The following is a 20,547-nucleotide window of genomic DNA, read 5'->3' as shown; positions in this document are numbered from 1 at the left end:
CAGAAACCACGCCCTGAGATGAGTGGATTGTCTGATTCACCACCTTGGAAAGGGGCGGTGGTGATACTTTCTGGAGGTAGGTTTGGGGAGGAAATGGAGGCTCTAAAACCTCACCTATGTTCTAATTATTCTGAGAGAACCTCTGCATCTTCTACTAAATTATCTGTTCAGCTTGTGGGAATTTTTCTCTTTTCTCTTTTATAAGCAACCAATCCATGTTGTTCTCTTAAAGCAAAGTGATCCCTGATAAAGAAGCCTTGGACCAGGCTTCTCTGGAGAGCTCAGACACTTTTCCTAGTTCAAACCAGACAGTAACTAATCTTAGACTTTTTATTTAGACAAGTGAGAAACTGTGTAAGAAGCACAGTGCCATATACTGTTAGACTTGTTTTTAAAAAAACAAGGCACCATTATTTACCTTCTGACAAGGAAGAGCTAACTCAAAGACATGCTCATTTCAACAGCATAAAAGATGATATTATCAAAAGAAAATGTTATTGTGGAAGGGCAGAGGTGAAAGATATAAAATTAGGTGAGAAAACAATTACAATATGCTTTTTTAAGAAAACTTTCATACAGATAATAAAACATGTCATTTGGGATTTTAAAAACTTGGTAATAAAAATTATAAATTTCGGAATGCAATTTCTAACAAAAAGCAACGCTAGGATTCTGTATCATTCTGTGTGAAAACTACTTTGTTGACTTAATCTACACCCAGATCTTCATTTAAAAAGAACACACACGGAGCCAAAACTGCTTATTCAGTGACGCTGCGCACCAAAGGAATTAATCTTTGACTCTCTTTTCAGTTGGGTGTGGAAAGGTAATTTTCCCCGTTGGCTGGGAGCTTAGAGTGGAGCCAAAGTGAACACCCATGTGAACACAAAACAATTAGGGAAGATTCGTTCTGAATCAGTTGGCTCTCATGAGCAATCTGGGATTTACTAATTTGCCTTGATTGAAATTACTTAAAATATAGATTTAACAGTGGGTAAGCAAGTGAACAGGGAAAAAGACTAAATCAGGAACAACCAAATGTTTAAGTGTTCTGAGACTGTGAAGATAGGAAGACCAAAATGAACATTAATAAGAAATGTAATAGGTTTGTACCTGCATAACTTTTCTTACTAATAATTGTTTTAAAAGAATAAGAAATTATTAGCATTTTAATTTCTGTGTAACAAATTTGGATTTGTGAAAGTATAGGTGGATATAATTTTAAAAACTAGATGTTCTCAACACTGAAATTTCATAATTCTTTTTTTCAAGTAAAGAGACTTGTTTCTGCTTTCTCTTTAGATTGAAAAGTCAAGTTAATAACCACATGTTTTCTTTCAGAAATCAAAAATAACTTTTATTTGAAAATATAGCTTTCTTTTCCAACTTTTACAGATTTAAAGATTTTTAAATGGAAACAGAATATGTAATAATTTTTTATCATACAATATTTGTTGAAAAGCTGGGACCAACAAAAATAGTTGCCTAAAATGAGCAGGGGGCATTTGTTTTCAACATTATGAGTAATAGGTCAAATTTTACCCATTTAGCTCCTTGGTACAACTACATACAGCTTTTGGGAGAAAAAAGTCACAATGCAAACATCATTTTTTAATTCACCAATGCAATTAGTTAAAGTGTTTCCAAGTCATAATTCTTTAAAGTCTTAGAATATTATTCTAACTAATAACAACAGAAGTCAATGCTGAAAAGTTGATCCAATTATTGTATATTTCAAAGAGGTATTTTTCCTGTAATAATGTTTACTTGTTTTGATCACAAAAATAGGTTCTAGGTACATATATTGAAACAAAATCTCATGGGATTTGTCTTTGTGAGAAAAGTTTGCCAACTCAAATTTTATGTTCAACATTGTGTATGTCTCCACTTCACGCGAAGCGGAGTTATAGTCAGACTTCCAAAGTGAGTTTATAGTGCTGTAAGATAATCTCCAGTGGTAAAACACGGTGTTCCATATTCAAAGTTGGACAGATAAGAAAAGTTACTTTTAAAAGTTCTGGTTAGAGACTAATGAGCCCATTGGAAGTCATTATTGACTCAAGATAAAGAGACCTCCGTTCTTGTATTGACTGAATGACGTGTCACTGACTCAATCTCGGTTTCATTTCTCTCAACCTGAAATCTATGAAGATAGTCACCAACTAATACCCACTTGTTTAGCACAGATATTTTGTTTATAATGATAACAATTCAGAAGAATTTTGAATTTGGGAGATATGATGTAAATGGAAAAAATTTTAAGTTGTCCTAACATTCTGTAATTTAACATATCTGAGTTTTTACCTTAATATTAATACTTAGATATAATCTCTATAATTTTATAATCTGAGTAGTTTTTCCCTTCAATTTTCCAGGAACTACCAAATGACTAAAGTTTACCTTTTATTGAAAAGAGAACATAATATTAAATGCCACTGATTTTTAAGGCATAGAACTAATTTTTATAGTTGTGCAAATATATATGTCTTAGGGCTTATCACACTTTACAGTTAAAGTATGTACAGATTATATAAATTATGCCTCCATGAATGTTAAAAATAAAAATACTACAAATCGGCAGACAAAAAGTTAAAAATACCAGAAACATCAGCCAAGGAGATTGACACATGGTTCTCAATAAAACAAACTGGCAATGAAGCATGTAAAAAGTATCTTGTCTCATAACTTGATGTAACTCATTTTATACTTCCGTTGTTAACAACAGTTTGTAAGTATAGCTTATGTAAAGTGAAAGAAAAGAATTTTAAGTGTGACTTGGATGCATCATCAAAGAAGCAACCACACTTAACTACCACTCAAATCAAAAGGCAGAACAGTACCCCTGTGCCTTCTCCCTGACGAGCCCCTCCATGCTTTCCCAGCTAATCATCAGCTTCTAACAATGGATGAAGTTTTTCTGCTTTTGAGTATTACATAAATAACATGGAAGATATGCTATTCTTTTGTGCTCACTTATTTTACTTATTATATTTGTGAGTCTTACACTGATAGAAAATAATTTAGAAATAACATTTCCAAATGCATAAACCCTTAGTCTCAACAATTGTACTATGAAAAATTTATTTTATAAATATCCATGCATATGTGTAGTGATGATTTTAAAAAGAAATATTTAATCTGCATTGTAACCACAAAATCTGAAAATAGTAATAAAAACATATCAGGAGAGTACTTATTCAATATTTAGTGATATCTACGTTGAGTGGAATATTAGTCATTTAAAAGAATGAACCTGTTTTTTAAAAGGCACATTTAAAGTATACATGTGTGTACATATATGTAAATTATCTCTGGATTAATAAAAAAGTTATCTCTAGTTAAGGAAAATGGGTGTGGAGGAAATTGTATTTTTTTTAATTAAAATCATTTTTATGTTTCAGTTACAGCTGACATACTATATTTTACTAGTTTCAGGTGCACACTGCAGAGATTAGACGTTATATAACTCACTAAGTGATTATCCCAATAAAACTCGTACCCATCTGACACCATACGTAGTTATTAGAATATCACTGATTATATTTCCTATGCTATACTTTACATCCCCATAACTACTCTATACCTACCAATTTGTACTTAGTATCTTCACCTTTTCACCCACCCCCCAAGCCCCCTCTCATCTGGCAACCATCAAAATATTCTCTTTATCTATGAGTCTGTTCTATTTTTTTTTTATTCAAGTGTTGATAGATATGTACTTATTGCCACTATATTGATCTTATTTTTGATTTTTTTTGTCTTTTTCTTAAAGGGGACCCTTTAACATTTCATATAATACCAGTTTGATGGTGATGAACTTCTTTAGTTTTCCCGCCCCCCCCCCCCCCCCCCCCCCCGCCGGAAACTCTTTATATGTCCTTGGATCCTAAATGAGAGCTTGGCTGGGCAAAGAAATTTTGATTGTAGGTTCTTGCTTTCCATCCCTTTGAGTATTTCTTGCTAATCCCTTCTGGCTTGCAAAGTTTCTGTTGAGAAATCAGCTGACGGTCTTATAGGAGCTCGCTGCTTTTCTTTTGCTTAAGATTCTCTCTTTGTATTTAACCTTTTGCATTTTAATTATGATGTGTCTTGGTGTGGGCCTCTTTGAGTTCATCTTGTTTGGGACTCTGTGCTTCCTGGACTTGTATGTCTATGTCCTTCAACAGGCTAGGAAAGTTTTCTGTCATTATTCTTTCAAATAGTTTTTGTTTTGTTCTCTTCTCCCAGCACCCTCATGTTGCAAATGCTGTTAGGCCTGTAGTCGTCCCAGGCGTTTCTTACACTAGCCTCATTTTTGCTTTTTATTGTTTTTTCTTTTTGCTCTTCTGATCGGGGTGTTTTTTTTGACTCCTTTTATTCCCAGTTGCTGATTTGATTCTCAGCTTTATCTACTCTGTTGTTGATTCCCTATAAATTATTCATTTCAGTTAGTGCATCCTTCATTTCTGACTGGTTTTTTTTTACGATTTCCACATCCTTTTTTATGTTGAGGTTCTCACTAACTTCACTGAGCTTCCTTATTAGCACTGTTTTAAACTCTGAATCTGGTAGATTGTTTGTCTCCATTTTGTTTAGTTTTTTTTTTTTTTGAGTTTTGTTTTGTTTTTTTCACTTGGGATTTTTCTCTGTCTCCTCATTGTGGCAGCCTCCCTGGGTTTGTTTCTGTGTATTAGGCAGAGCTGCTATGTCTCCCGAGTGTGAGAGAGTGGCCTTATGATGTAGTAGGTGTTCTGTAGGGTCTAGTGGCACAAGCTTCCATTATTTGTTTATTCATCTTACTTAGCATCTATTCAACATGTATTACTTGAGGCATATTTTATATCTATTTCTTCTTTTTAATCCTAAAGTAAAATTTTGGGTCAGTGATAAATCATTTTTAAGAAAATAATTTTTAAAATGATCATGTAAAGATAACACTATCACTATTAACAGTGATTTAATATTTGGCTTAGTTGATTTGCAATTAAAGTTAATGACCATTTAGCAATTCCAGCCCCTGACTTTTAAAAAAAGTTATTTCAATTGAAGATCCCAACATTATAGAATAAAATAAATTGCAGGGAAAAGAAATTAAACCTTAGGCTGAGATTATACTTTGGTCATGCTTACTCAAAAATATTGCTTTTTTTGAATGCACTCTTCTCCCACTTATGCGTTCACTTACTCTTTTCCAATAGCCACTTGAATTGCAGTTCAGGACTACAGGGTGCATATAATACCTGGCATGCCCTAAATTTCTACATTCATTCACACCAGTTGATTTACAGGCCTTTCTCTAATGTCTCAGGTTACAGTAACAAAGCACACTTCCTTCCCCCAAGGAACTTATATTCTATGTTGTTCCCTCTAGATAAAATTTTATTTCTTCTCATTTTTTCCCTTCTAAATATTCCTAATGTTAAAAATCTAGCCAATTCTATGTCAGTTCCATAAAGTTCTACGTCAGAGATTATGTCTCCCACTTGTATCTATCAGAGAACTTTGTTTTTAGTCCTATTTTTAAGCACATATTTTATTATTTGTTTTGTTATAGTCATGGGATACTGTAATGGTTAAAAGTTTACTCTGGAATCTGACTTCCTGGGTTTGAATCTTAGTTCTACATACTGTGACCCTGGGCAGGTTTCTTCACATTCTTGTGCTTCAGTTTCCTCATCTGTAACAGGGACAATAATAGAACCTGTTCCTACGTTTGTTGTAAAGACTAAATGAGATAATGAGTGTGAATTGCATAGAGGAAACACTCAAAGAATGTTTGCTATCATTACTTTTCTCCTTAGTTTGTAAGTTACTGAAAAAAAGGACTAGTAATCTTTCTCTCTCGGGAAATTATAATGGTAAATATCAGGTACTGATAACATAATGAATAACATTTTAATCTAGAACAAGTTTTCTAATGTATCCTCTTTTAGGTTTTGGAAAACACCAAAGCATTCAGGATAAAACTGTAAAAGAACAGATAATTAGCCTAATTGAAAGTAAAAGTACAAAGCTTGTCTAGAGAAAGTCCAACCATTGTTAGTATAATCAGAATGGTTTGGGCGACATCGATGTAACCTGGCAGCCAAGGAGAGTGGGCTGGAATGTGCATGTGTGAACAATGACAACTTCACTGTACTAGTCAGTGGGGGCAGTAGATGCTGTTGAGTGAGCATGTGTACTGTGTGGCCATCTTATTCAAAATGACTGAGCGAGTAGAGCAATGAATCTGCATCAAGTTTTGCATTAAGCTGGAACATTCCTCTGCAGAAATTATTTGGATGATATAGAAGGCTGCAGCTATGGGCAACTGGTGATTGGCAGCTTCATCACGACAACATACCTGCTTGTGGGTCATGTTTCATTTCATGCAAAGTTTTTTGGTGAAACATTAAATCACCCAGGAGACTCAGCCCCGCTACAGCCCAGATTTGACGCCCTGTGACTTCTGGCTTTTCTCAAAACTAAAATTACCTTTGAAAGGGAAGAGATTTCAGACCATCAGTGAGATTCAGGAAAATACAACGGGGCAACTTATGGTGATTGGGAGAACTGTGTGAGGTCCCAAGGTGCCTACTTTGAAGGTGACTAAGGTGCCATTGTCCTATGTACAATGTTTCTTGTATCTTGTATCTTCCCCTCAACTGTTTTCCAAAGCCTTTTTTGATGGCTAAAGTTATGTTGCTGGGTGGATTTCTTAAAAAATCCTTTTTTTTCAATTACCAAAAAGATGCTGTATACCAAAGTGATATAGGAGACTCAAGGACATTATTTACAACTGGAGTTATCAAGATCTGAGTCCCAGACCACTCAACCACTGTAAGAGTACAGCTCCAAACTCCTATGGTCACTCACCGGAAAGGATGAAATTGAGAGATGGAAAATATAGACAGCTGTGAAAAATGTAGAGCAGTCCGAACTCTCACACAATGTGGTTAGAATGTATAATAAGTTGATAGAAACATTTTGGAAAATTGTTTGGCATTAACTACTAAAACATAAGAACATGGACCTGTATGGCTTTGTAATTTCAAATTCTTGATATATACTTATATATGAATGATTATATGCACATACACATATGAGAATGTTTATTATAGTACTGTTCATAATATCCCCAAACTAAAAACTGCTTAAATATCAATCAATAGTAGAATAATAATATATTATGGTATATTCATATAATGGAATACTACACAGAAACGAGAATATCCAATATATAACCACCCCAAATATATGAATGAGTCTTTCAAACATAAAATTGGGTCGAAGAAACCAGCTAGAGAAGAGAACATACAGCATTATTTCATTTATTTAAAGTAAATAAAAATTTAAAGACAAAATATAGGCAAAACTATGCTGTTTGAATTCAGACTAACAGTTACATTGGAAGTGAGTGATGGAGGGTCTTCCAATAATGTTTGAGATCATGATCAGGGAGCTAGTTACATGGGATGTAGTCACCTGAGAAAGACTCTTTGGGCCATAAACCTATGATAGGTGCACTTTTCATAGGTACCATAGATACACTATAATTTCTATTACATGTTAATTTAAAAAGTAATTAAACCTTCCCTATGAGTCTGGACAGAGTTTTGTATAAATTTGATTTTAGAGAGAACTTTTTAAATTATTGCAGAGCTGCCTAAGAGAAGCAGGCCAGCAAAATACACTGCAAAGCCCCTTTCTTAAGCCCAAAAGTCTTTGCTTTGATGTGTCCAGAGATTTCTCCATTTATTCTTCTCTGTCTGGAAGGGCAACTCTAAGGCTACCTTTCCAGAGTTAAAGAGGAAAAAAGCCCTTTTCCTAATCTTTAGTGTTCTACCTCAATCACAGGAGAACCTGGCAATAAGCCCCAAGGTTTACCCATGCCATCTAAACATTTGGGACTTCCATGTAAATGGAATTTCTATGACATTACAGGTGTATCCACAGAGGTCAAGCATCCTGGGCCGCATAAGGAATAATTAACATCAGCTATTGTCTACTAATTGTAGAAGCTAAGAGCTTAATTGCATCCTTGTGTTGCCATTTCCGTGTACTGGAAATCCATAGAGAGTCAATATTCCAACGCAGCAATTTTCAATTGGTGCGCTGCAAGAGTTTTTAAAGCCCGCAGTACCTGACTAATTAGTCAAGGTCACCGACCTCTTTGCCTTTAGAGTGTCAAATTTAAAAAATGACAACCAACACAACAACAGCTGTCAGTGCAAATGAATAAAAATTGTGTCTATTTTCTGTTAGATTGGCAAAAAATATATATTTTGGTATGCTGCACAATTTTAGTTGTAAGTTTATGTGTGCCATGAAAAGTTTGAAAATCGCTGCTCTAATGGAAAATCTGAAACTGAATGGAAACTGTGGATGCCACACCTGTGGTGTGACTGGCCTGTTCTACCCATGGGCAAAGGAGGGCAGGGAGGTACAATTAGTGTGACTCTTCCCTGACTCTCCTTTCTTTGTTCACTTTGGCAAAAAACTGTAGGAGGGATCAAGAAACAAGTGTGTCTCACAAGCAAAGTGCCTAACATTTTTCATTTAGCTAACACAAAATAATAGCAAATTCCTGCTGCAAACTTGGTTTTTTATTGTGTGATGGTAGCTGAGCACCAGAAGTGAGCTTGATACTCTGTGTAATTCACTTACCATCACATTCCATGGGATCATGAGGAGTTTAAAATACAATTAGTATCATCTAGTACCATTAGTATCATTGCTTTCAATGCTAATTAAATTATGTATCTGTAGTCCTTGCTTGCTGGATGTGAAAATTAACGTGCTGGTGAGAACCAGTGTTTTCACATTGCTTGGTTTAGGGCAAAAGTGACTCCTTGCACAACAGTCACTGATATTTCCTCTGTCTCAGATGTCCAGATCTTCTCCACTTGGCAGACGATGCAACCAGCCCTTTCTTCTATCCATGGCAAAATTTTCCTGTTTCTTCTGCCATGTTACTTTGCAAAAATATTTCCTCCTCACTACTTCCATCTACAAGAACTTTTTTATTTTTTGGCCTGTAGAATATTCTCACTCTCTCTCCCTTCTGTCTGTCTGTCTGTCTCTCATTTACAAACACTGTATCTTTTTCTTCTGACCCATTTTCTTTAATATTCAGTGAGGCTATTGTTAATTACTTATATGAATACTTTCATTGTTCCCTGTATTTCCACATTCATTTCTCCATATTTCTTTCAAGTTCCCCACACTGATTATACTTATTTTCTCCTTCTTGTACCTCTGTCTTGTCTTGTATCACTCATGCTTAAGTGAAACCATTTTTATTTTAAAATAACTTTCTTTTTCTTAAATCTCCTCTTCCTCAAAGTATAAAATAAAGGAGGCAGTTTTTCTCTCTACACATCTGTATCTATAATATGTTTGCTGGTTGTAGTCTATATTAATAGCTGAGAAATTTATGTCTAATCTTTTAAGAATTATTAACTTGCTAGCCCCAAATATACAAAAAAATGTGCCCAGATTTATTGAATATGTATGTTGAAATGTTTTTGTTTTCAATGTATAAGTAAACCTCATTAAACTTTCCTTATGCCCATTTTCTATTTTTCCTGTACTAAATAACATCTGGATAAATCATCACTCTAACCATTGACCTTCACCACCCAGGGTCTGTGCTTTTGTTGCTTCTGTGACTTCAAGTCCCGGTCCTGGTGCTTTACCCAAACATTTGGAAATATTCCTGGAAAAACCCTAATATTCACTAGGGTCACAGACTCAGAAACTGAAGAAGGAAGGAAGGACAAGGGATGAACAAATAAAATAAAGGGACGAAAGAATAGTAATTGAGAGAAGGATAACATGAAAAGACAATAGGAACAGAGAGAAAAGTTCTGGTTGGGGAAAGGTCTAAAAAAATACTGCCGAGATTGTTTTTATTGCCTTCCAGAGACTTTCTCCAAACTGCATGGTCATATGTGGCTAAACTGGCTTGTATGTTAACATTTGCAAAAGAAGCATCATGTTTCTCTCTGTTTTTTCCTCACCTGAGGGTACATTTTTATTTATTTGAGAGAGAGAGAGAAAGAGAGAGAGAAACTTGATGTGAGAGAAAAATATTGATTGGTTGCCTCCCATTCACACCCCAAATGGGGATTAAATCCACAACCTAGGCACATTCCCAGACCAGGAATCAAACCTGCAGCCTTTTGGTATATGGGCTGATGCTCCAACCAACTAAGCCACCCAGCCATCATGTTTTTTAACCTATAACACAAAAGGCTTTATTATTTTTCTGCAAAATATGTGATTGTGTGGTAATCTAATGTAGTATTCATGATGAATGGGTGTTAAAATTTAGGAGGTTACTGACAAACACTGTAGAATTTCAACATGAAATAACAGACATGTGACTGGAAATCAACCAGTAAATTATTATGAATGGAGAAATACATCTCAAACTAAAGGAAAAATGAGTATTTCCAGAGGGACCCTGTTCATGAATAGTATGGAGAAGGGTTCATGGCTGCTATTACTGAGAATAGGCTGGTTCCCTCTTCAGGCCTTAATGAGTGGGGAAGAATTTAGGTATAATCCACCTGGGGATGAATGGAAAGTTCTGGAAACAGTGTGATTCTTACTAATGAATGATATGTTTCTATAATTCCTACAGGCTAACATTTCCCTGGAGGGGACTTTTATTTCTGACAGAGTATTTAATCAGAGACAGCAGTGATCACCCTAATTATGCGAATGAACTCTTTCTTCCAATGTGTTCCTACTCACAAAGAATAGATCAGGAAACTTGCCTTTCAATAACCACGGTAACAGCCACAGCCATCTGGATAGAGCATAATAGCTTCAAGTACATCATCAAATAAAATTTTATTAGCAGGCAAGAGACCTATGGGTTTTCATTTAAAACTGTGAATTGAATAATTCTTTAAACACCTAATGTTTAAATTTGACTTCTGGTTTACGGGGCCATCTCATTTTCAAGAATTGTAGTCATGCTCATCATAATTATTTTTCTCATCTTTCAAAAAGTATAAAGAAAGAATTGGCATTAAAATTATTTTTCTCTTATAAAAATAACAGCTCTAAGTTGGAAGTTGGAATGTTGAAATGCATCTCTGCCACCTTGTCACTTTGCTAACATTTATTAGTAGGGAAATTAATGTGATGAGCAAGGGAACAGAAATCTTCACAGATGTAAGAGGCTTTGGCCAATCTACTTGTATTGAGAATAGCTTATATTTGAAATCATAGCCTATATTTTAAGTAGTAATCTTTTAGAAATCACAGCATTGTGACTACAGTTACATTGTTTTGCAATTAATCGTGGTTTGTAGTGTTCCTGGCCATTTTGACCAGCAAATGTAGTTCTAATTCACAAAAAAGAACAGCTTACTGCAAAGGTTGAGGACAGAATTGCTTAGCATGCTGCCACCTTCAGGAATTTGACTTCATGGTGTTTTGTGTATGTGATACTTGGGACTATGTTTTTGTTTAAGGGGCATTAAAAATTCTCTGTACTTAAATGATGATTTTACCTGATAACAGAGAGTTAAATAGTGCTGTTGATATTGAAAAAATTATGTTTTGGGAAGCATTTGTAATGGGCTATGTTACTCCATTAAGAAAAAGAATATTAGTTTGTTGAAAAACATGTGATGTTATCCCTGACTTAGCAAAATACATACATCACTACAAGTGATGTATAACTAAATATAATAACTAAATACCTCAATAATATTTCTGCTCAAAAAGAATAAATGATAAAACAATTTACTCACAATTTCTTATGACTTGTAAGTTTATTTGACAATAAACTCCTTAAATTTCCTTAATTCTCAACATGTCCTGAAGACTAAAATCCCAAACAAGAATTAAAAACATTCCTTTAAACATGTTTTTACTTATAGTAACATTCATATTATGTTTCTGTACAAGTGACATTCTTCTAAAACACTCATGCCAATAAAGAGGCATTAGCTTATTAGATTATTTTTAATACAAGAATAAATGTTCTCTTAAGCACTAAAACAAAATCACACAATAATTTGAGAAGGTTAACATTTCCTTCCACTCTACCTCTACCCCTCTCTACCTCTCATAAAGATACTAAAGTGTCTCCTGCACAATGGTACTTGGAAACATGATACACATACACAGGTACACACACATAAGCAGGCACTCATGCATACATACATATACATACATGCACATACACACACAAACACACATGCACATATACATTTTATTTTGGTTTTAATTTTACAAAAATGTGATCATACCCTATAAATGTAATACTTCAAATTTGATTTCATCACTTAACAACGTATCAATGACACTCTTATTAATAACTACACAGTATTTCATACATAGAAGAATTCTATTTGATAATTCTTGTTTGGTTTTTTTGGAGCAATTTCTGAGGGGTAGTTTGACATTCATTTTCTTACCTATAACTGTCCATTATTCCAGCACTACTTGTTAAAAAGTATAACTTTTCTCCAGTGAGTCATTTTGCACTGTTGTGCAAAATGATCTACACATTTAAGTATGTATGTATGTGGGTATATGTTTTTGCAGCAGATACTACAATAAAAATCCTGGTACATATATACAGAGTTTGTATTTATGATGAATTGATTCTTTAACAAAATTCCATTCAAAATGTGAAGGAATTATTAATTTTACTAGATATTAATTAGAAAACTTTCCAAAAAGTTGTAGTAATGTAATGGGGAATATCAAGGTTCCCCCCAAACAGGGAAATCCCCCACTAACCTGGCTTGGGGGAAGGGGAAGTGGAGCAGGGCCTCTAAGAGTTACTTTGCATACCTAAAGAACTTGGCCAGTGTTTTAGTAATGTTAATGGCTGTGCTGGCTGCCTCCGAGCCAGAGGTGAGAGTGACTCTAACTCGTGATGTCTCTGGAGGGGCTTGCTGTACCTGCAAGAGAGCCTTGGTGGTGACTCCTACAGTCATGGGGCCATGCCAGCCCAGACAAACAATGGCAGCCGAGAAGGGCAGGAGATAACGGGTAAGGGAAGATGTAACCCAATGTGGGAGGAGTTGGAAATGCAGTTATGGAGGAAGATCTGCTCCGGGATTTAAACCCCAGTGCACAGAGACCGTGCTGGAGCTCTGGACCTTGTGACTTGGAAGGAGTGTAGGAGAGCCCTGAGAGGCACGCTCTCTCTCTCTTACTCTCTTAACCATGCAGCTTGGGAGTGAAGAAGGAGGTCTTGGCCATGCAGTTTGAAAGGAGACAGAAGGCTTCCCAACTCACCATGAGGAGGGGCCATGTGGTTTTGAATTAAGAGCAGGAGCCTGGCCGAGCATGGATAACTGGAAGAAGCCGCAATACAGACGGGGAGTCTGCCCAGCTAAGCTATAGACTTCTGTTTCTTTTCCGGAGAGTCAGTACCCCTGACTGGCCTGGTTTGGCAGGGGGAGGCAGGACTGTGTGTTTGTGGATTTTTTTTTGTTTCTAAAGAGCATGGGATTTAAAGGCATAACCCTACCATTATTCTAAACCTGTATAACTGTTGAATAAATAGTTCCTTTCTTTTTCATAAGAATGGCATTGGGAGTCACGGGTTTTGGCAGTGGGCAATAGAACCCAGAGGAGTAGAACCCAGAGTAGTTTTGGTTCAGTAATTCACATTCTTACCAAGAATGAGAGAGAATGCTTTTTTTACCTGCACTTTCTTCTCATTATTGAAAAAGTTAATGGAAAGAATAAAACAAACAAACAAACAAAAGAAATGGTCACATCTGGAATGGTAGAAGTGAAGTAGAATGCTTTCCTATGCACAGTGACCTTGTAGACTGCAATAAATGTTTCAACATCCATGAAGAAAAAAAAGAAAAGAAAAAGTTTGAATTCCTTATATGTGCCAACTTGATGTGTGAAAAATTGTGTTTGTGATTTAATTGTTAATCTTTGATTTTAATGAAATTGAGGTTCAACATTTTAATTGGTCCTTTGCATTTTTCTTTCTGTGAACTCCATTTAATTTGTAGGAGTTCTATAACCGTCCAATTAGAGGCAACTCTTAAGTGAGAATCATTTTACCTCTGAGCCCAAGTGTGCTCCTTTGTAAGATTGTACAAATGGTTTTTGCACAAGTTTGCTGTGATATCCCATATGGAAGTGACTTTCATGGGAACTTAATATTTGCTAACATGTAAAAACAAAATTATTTTGTTGGACTATGCCAACTGTTTATTTCAGTTATTATACCTTTTTAAATTAGAATTTAGTCTCCACGTCACCTTGCTCTTACATGGTTTGAGTATTTATTTCCATGCAATTCAGACACAAGAAAATTGCTTAAATATAACAATTTACTCCTGCAACTAGGGGATGATCAAAAAAGAAAGGGAGAATACTGACTTAAATAGAGGACCACAGCAAAGGAGTGGCAGGGCATGGAAAGTGAGCTCTTAATGTGAATCTTGGTTTCTTTACTTACTAATGGTGTAACCTTGGGGCAGTTATCTAAATGCTTTGACCCTTGATTTCACATCTATAAAATGGGGAAAATAATACCTGCTTCACGTTTTGTGGAGATTAAATGAGATAAGGCATGTGAGGTCCTTAATACAATGTCCAGCACAAGGAAATCTCAAAATAAATGTTTCTACAAGTATCTTCTACATTCATTCAGGTGGCTGTAGAAAAGACAGTTGTCTGCAGCCTTATTTTGTACATAGTCTACAATCACCCTTTAAACTTTACCTAACTGTTTACATCTGTTTAAGGCTTGCCCTTGTTTTATTTGACCTTGGTGAGCGTTAATACTTTCTAAAGACAGAGCAGTGCGTGCGTGCACATGTGGATGCACACACACGTGGATGCACACACATGTAAATGCATGCACACACCCCCCAAAACGCAGAGGTAGTTGCTTTGTTTAGACAACTTAAATGTTTTCATTTAATTCTTTACTGTTAAAAGAATCTTCTTTTCTATAAGGAGAGAATGGAAACACAAAGTTCTGTTTCTACTTGATCATACTCTATAAAACACTTTGCAACTTGATTTTTAAAAATTATATTCACATAGAAATAAGGGTATACATATATAGTAAAATGATGAACACAAGAGCTTAGCCTTCTATGCATTGCCTTGTAGTTTCTCTTAAAAATATTTTGATTGTTAACTAGGTTTGAGGATATTTTAGGTCTTTTTTCAACACATTTGTCATGTTTGTTTAGGGGTTATCTTTGTGTGTCCTTGGGTCTATATTTGTCCATTCTAGCAAATAATTTCCTCCTCAATCAACAATAAAGTTATGCAAAAGCTGTGGTGAGAAATGCAATGACTTTTATACAGTGACTCTATGGCCCTTGACCTTACTAAATTTCTTAGTAGTTAGAGATATGTTTTTCCTGATACTTTCAGAGTTTTACACACATAATTATGTCACCTGTGAAGAAAGGCCATTTTTACTTCCCTTTTTTTAAACTCCAGGCCTAATCTCAAAAACTGATCAAAAGAAGCCAGATACCAAAGAGCATACATAGACTTTATAATTTCATTTGTCGAGTTTGTGTAAGAACTATACAAAACTAGTTTATGGTTATAGAAATCAGAAAAAGTTACCTCTGTGGCAAGGGAAGGCTATTGATTGGAAAGTGGCATGGAAAAATTTTTCTAGAGTAACAGATATGTTCTAAATCTTGAGCTGGATATTGGCTGCCTGGGCATATAGGGTCTGCCCAGAAAGCATCCAGCCATAGAAATATGAAAACTAGAGACATTTATTGAAGAAGATGCTAGATAAAAGAAACATTGTACATAGGACAATGATGCCTCAGTTCCCTACAAATTAGGCACCTTGAGACCTCACACAATTCTCCCAATCGCCATCAGATGCCCCATTGTATTTTCCTGAATCTCACTGATGGTCTGAAATCTCTTTCCTTTCAAAGGTGATTTTAGTTTTGAGAAAAGCCAGAAGTCAAAGGGCACCAGATCTGAGCTGTAGGGGGGCTGAGTCACCTGGATGATTTGATGTTTCACCAAAAATCTCTGCACAAGGTGCGGTGCAGAGCGGGCACGTTGTTGTGATGAAGCTGCCAATCACCACTTGCCCATAACTGCAGACTTCTGAATCATCCAAATAGTTTCCACAGAGAAATATTCAAGCTCAATACAAAATTTGATGCAGATTTGTTGCCTACTTGCTCACTCAATTTGAATGTGACGGCCACAGTTCACATACTCACTCAACAGCATCTACTGCCCCCACTGACTAGTACAGTAAAGTCATCATTGTTCACACATGCACATTCCAGTCCATTCTCCGTGGCTGCAAGGGTACATCAATGTCGCCCAAACCATTCTCGTTATATTAACTATGGTTGGACTTTTTCTGGACAGACCTCATATACATAATTCAAAATTCATTGATCTGTGCAACTAAGATTGGTGCATTCTCCCCTGTTTAAATTGTGCTTCATAAAAAATCACATTTATTTTTTTGGTAATGGAGTATTAAAGATTATGTTTGAGCTCTCTAAAAAGTGGTATTTTAGCTCAAGACCCTATCCTTGACTGGCTGGGAATAGCAATCTGAAATCTAAACCGCGAAACTCCCTGAAGGCTGTTAAAGTCAAAGATTCACATCAAGATTTTAGGTCAGTAACCAGCTGAAGAAAGAGATGACCACCTCCACTGAAATAGTAGGGACTGAACGCTTTTAATTTGAAATCTTGTCCAATCTTGTGCTAATGAGAATAAAAGATTCAACTAATACTTTTAATTTTAGAACTCATTACATTTAGATATATAATAAATTGATATTATATATAGTTACTTATTTTTGCTAACTTATCTTGATAGGAGTGTACTGACTTTAAAACTGTAATGTGGCATGCGGGCGGTTGCAGTATCCACCTGTTAGTAACTTAAATCAGCTGGAAAATGCCTGTAATCACATGCGTTTATAAATAGAAAACGTCTATATGCAGTTGAACAAAATGTGCACATTCTTTACTCAAAGTAGAGCATGTCAAATAAGTAAAACAAGAGGGAATTGCTTTAGTTGAACATTAGCTTGAATGTAAGGGACCAGCCTCTGATAAGAGAAGAATGTGGATGTGCTTTTCAGAGAAAGGTTGAGATGCAGTTTGCTTTGTAAACAGCAACTGTGATGAAACACAGAAAAACAGAGACCTGTTTGTGTTGCTAAAACACAACGCCCGATCTTCTATTTCTATTTTATTTATATACAAATTTCCAAAAGTACTAGTTCAAGAATATTACAAAATTAGATTCTGGCTTTTAAAGAGTGGATTAAAAGGTTTAAAATTCTTGTAAAAACATTTATTAGATACATAGATACAAATTGAGTTAAGATGAAATCATACTGTTATTTCCTAGTCCCAATAGGCACACCGTGCTGTAAGGGAGCGTAACCTCCCACGGTCCCGGCTTTAGGCTTATTCAGCCATCCTTTCTACTGGTCATTCACAATTGTCTCAAGGGCTAATATGGAAACTCAAGTTTCTAAAACGCTAGGAAATCCATGATGCCTTGGAAAATCCCCTTCTTGTCTAGGGAATCTCTTAAAGATAATGGGCCGCTTAGGGCCTTACTGTGCCTCAGCCTCTGCAGAGTACATTTAACAGGGAGACTACTGGGAGGGCTGGGGGGAGGGTCAGGGAGGCGTGGCGGGTTGGGGGGGCAGGAGTCTGGCTGAAAACGAATCTTTAGAACCTTTGGTATGGGGAGGAGGTATGGTCATGCTGGATCTTGTCAAGAATTTGGGACTTCTAAGGTTCAGGAAATATGCTCAAAACATATCTGAGTGCCAGGGTGTATACTGGAGGAAATATTTGGAGATTTCTCATTTTAACCCTAAAAACTGTCATGAAATTTTGGGAGTACAGTCCAAGGCACTTGGTAACCAGACCAGAGCAAAGATTTAAATCTAAGAGTCTCAACTTCTCATGCTTACCTATTTAAAAATTAATCATCAATATACTTTAAAATTCAAATAATATAACAGAGTGTTTATGAGAAAAATTAGCAATCTCATATCTAATCCCTAATTACCCCTGATTCTGGTTTACCAGAAGCAACCCACTTTTAATGCATTTGAAATGTACTCTTCAATTTAAAAATTTAGATATAATCAACTAAATTCCTTCTGTGGAAGATAAGACTGTCATGTAGCTGTTTTTAAAGCAGTAAATGTAAATCCCTGTTTCACACAGACACTTCTCTTTCAATTCATCCTCCTGATTCTTTATCCCATGATTTTCGGTAAGATGACAGTTCAGTGCTTACATAATTCTCACTTTCACACTGGGCCACAGTGTTTACTGTGCTCACATCTTTTTTTATGTAATTTTTCATTTCCCTTGGAGTCAGTTAACGATTGTCTTTTTGCTTAGATTTCCATGTGATTTTCATTACGTTTTTCTAATACTTTCACAGAACTCTGAAAACGTAGGTAATCATTCACTCAGGGGTTTTTTAATTTGTTTATTTGTTAGTGTATTTGACACTCTTTTGTTTTTTCTGAGCTCCAATTTAACCTGGCTGTTCTCCTTATCAGAGACTTTCAGGACACCCCTTGCTCTTAGAATTTTCAGCTCCTTTCTCCTTTGTTGAATCTCTTGTTTCCCAGGCCTGTGATTTCTGCCTTCTTTATTTATCCCTTTGTTTTGAGAGAGCAACTTCTGAGAAAGAGTGCATTATGAGTACTTATTTTAAGATTTGACATATTTGAATTTTTTTTTACTTTCACACTTAATATCACAACTAGATACAGAATTAGAAATTAATTTCTGTTAGAATTTTAAATACATTGCACCATTACCTTCTGACTTCCAAGAATGCTGTTTGAAATTTTGTTATTTAGTGGGATTTTAGTAAAGAGAACACATATTTGTGTTCAATCTTTAATATTTAATCCTCTTTATTATATCACATTGATTTCTTGTTCCCTCAAACCAATTCTCTCTGCTCAAGCATGCTTATTTACTTTCAAAGGGCAAGAGATAAAGTATTGATTTGTACTTCCAGTGAGGTATAACATGAATAATAATTTTTTGAAAATAAAAACAAGTTTTGATAGAGAGGAGTCACAGTATAGCCGAAAAAAAAAGTAAATAGTTCAAGAGTTCCAGAAAATATCATGGAACTCCAGAGTCACTAAAATACTTCATAACATTTCTACTTGAGTACCTACTTATTTATGTTTCTTAAATTTAGGATGGTAACCTAAAAATTGTTTGGGACATTCTACAGTTCTATACTTATATTACTGGAACTTTCTGAAATTCAAATTCCCTAAAACCTAGTAATGGGCTTGTATGTTATAGAGAGTTCCACTGTAAAATTTTTAATTACACTTCACCTATTACACCATTTAATTACATTACACCATTTTTGTAATGTATTTTCAACATTCAAGATATATTATTTTAGTCTATTCTTGTACTTCATAACGGTTGAGATATTCAACTGGCTTAAATTCAATAAGCATCAAATTGAACCTAAAGTGATATAGCTTCTGGCCTAGCGATTTCCATCTCTATCTCAAGTGGATTAAGTTTATGAGACCGAGGCCTATCACCTCTAGCATTATTACTTTCATTTTTATAACCTTGATTTTATTTGCACAATAATAAAATGAGATGAGATGAGAGAGATGGAGAAAACTCTATAAACAAGAAATTCTTTGTGGAAAGAAATTGAATTGGGGGGTGGGGAGAATTGAGAAGAATTTCTGGTTAGAGACTGCTAGTTAAATATAACCCAAACCGAAACCAAATAATTAAAGCAACTGTTTTAATCAACGTAATGGAATTAAAACAACTGTGAGTGTACAAGGATAAAAACAGAATAAACAGACAATTGAAACTATGTTTTGGAGTGTAGACATCAGATACATAAGGGGTATTTGAATCAGTAGACCTTTGAAAGTTGCAACCAGAGGTTTTAAGAATTAGAGACAGATTTATGTGGAGAGGAAAATAAGGGAAAAAGTCAATATTGGGAAGTAGTTAAAACCCCTTCCAAATTCTGCACAGCTGTTAGATGGCCCTCTTTTACCCAAGAAGATTAGAAGGTTACTCTCTGGAGAGGTTCAACTTGAGAGACTCTGGACTTGCAGTCACCCCCATGCCGAAATGGGGGTTAAATAATGTCCACATTCTGACAGTAAGACCCGACCTCTTTTCCTCCATAGCTCAGTGATGGTGACTGCGAAGATTATTTCTCCAAGGTAGGAAAATGGAAGGTTTCTTCTGAATAAAAGCTTACTAGCCTCATCCACCCCCACCCCCCCCCCCCCCCCGCAAAGACGTAAGGACCTTGAGACACTGAGACTTAGGAATACTCAAGTGCTGTAAGAAAGACTACTAAGTCCCATCCATGCACGCTAAGCTTCTATTCAGGTTTTCCTTGCTTTGTTCTTAAATATGAATGGCATAAAACCTCTCAGCGATCCTGAAAGCTAGAAAATAAAGGTGAAATGCCTTTGAAATACTTAGCGAATATGACTACAAACCTGGAATTCTAGTCCTTGCCAAACTGTCAATTTAATATAAGGATAGAATTTAGACATTTTCAGATATTCAGTGT

This window comes from Desmodus rotundus, chromosome 10 (genome assembly GCF_022682495.2).
Source record: "Desmodus rotundus isolate HL8 chromosome 10, HLdesRot8A.1, whole genome shotgun sequence".
Taxonomy (NCBI): Eukaryota; Metazoa; Chordata; class Mammalia; order Chiroptera; family Phyllostomidae; genus Desmodus; species Desmodus rotundus.
The sequence above is the reverse complement of the archived record's forward strand: the minus strand, read 5'-3'. Positions refer to the sequence as shown.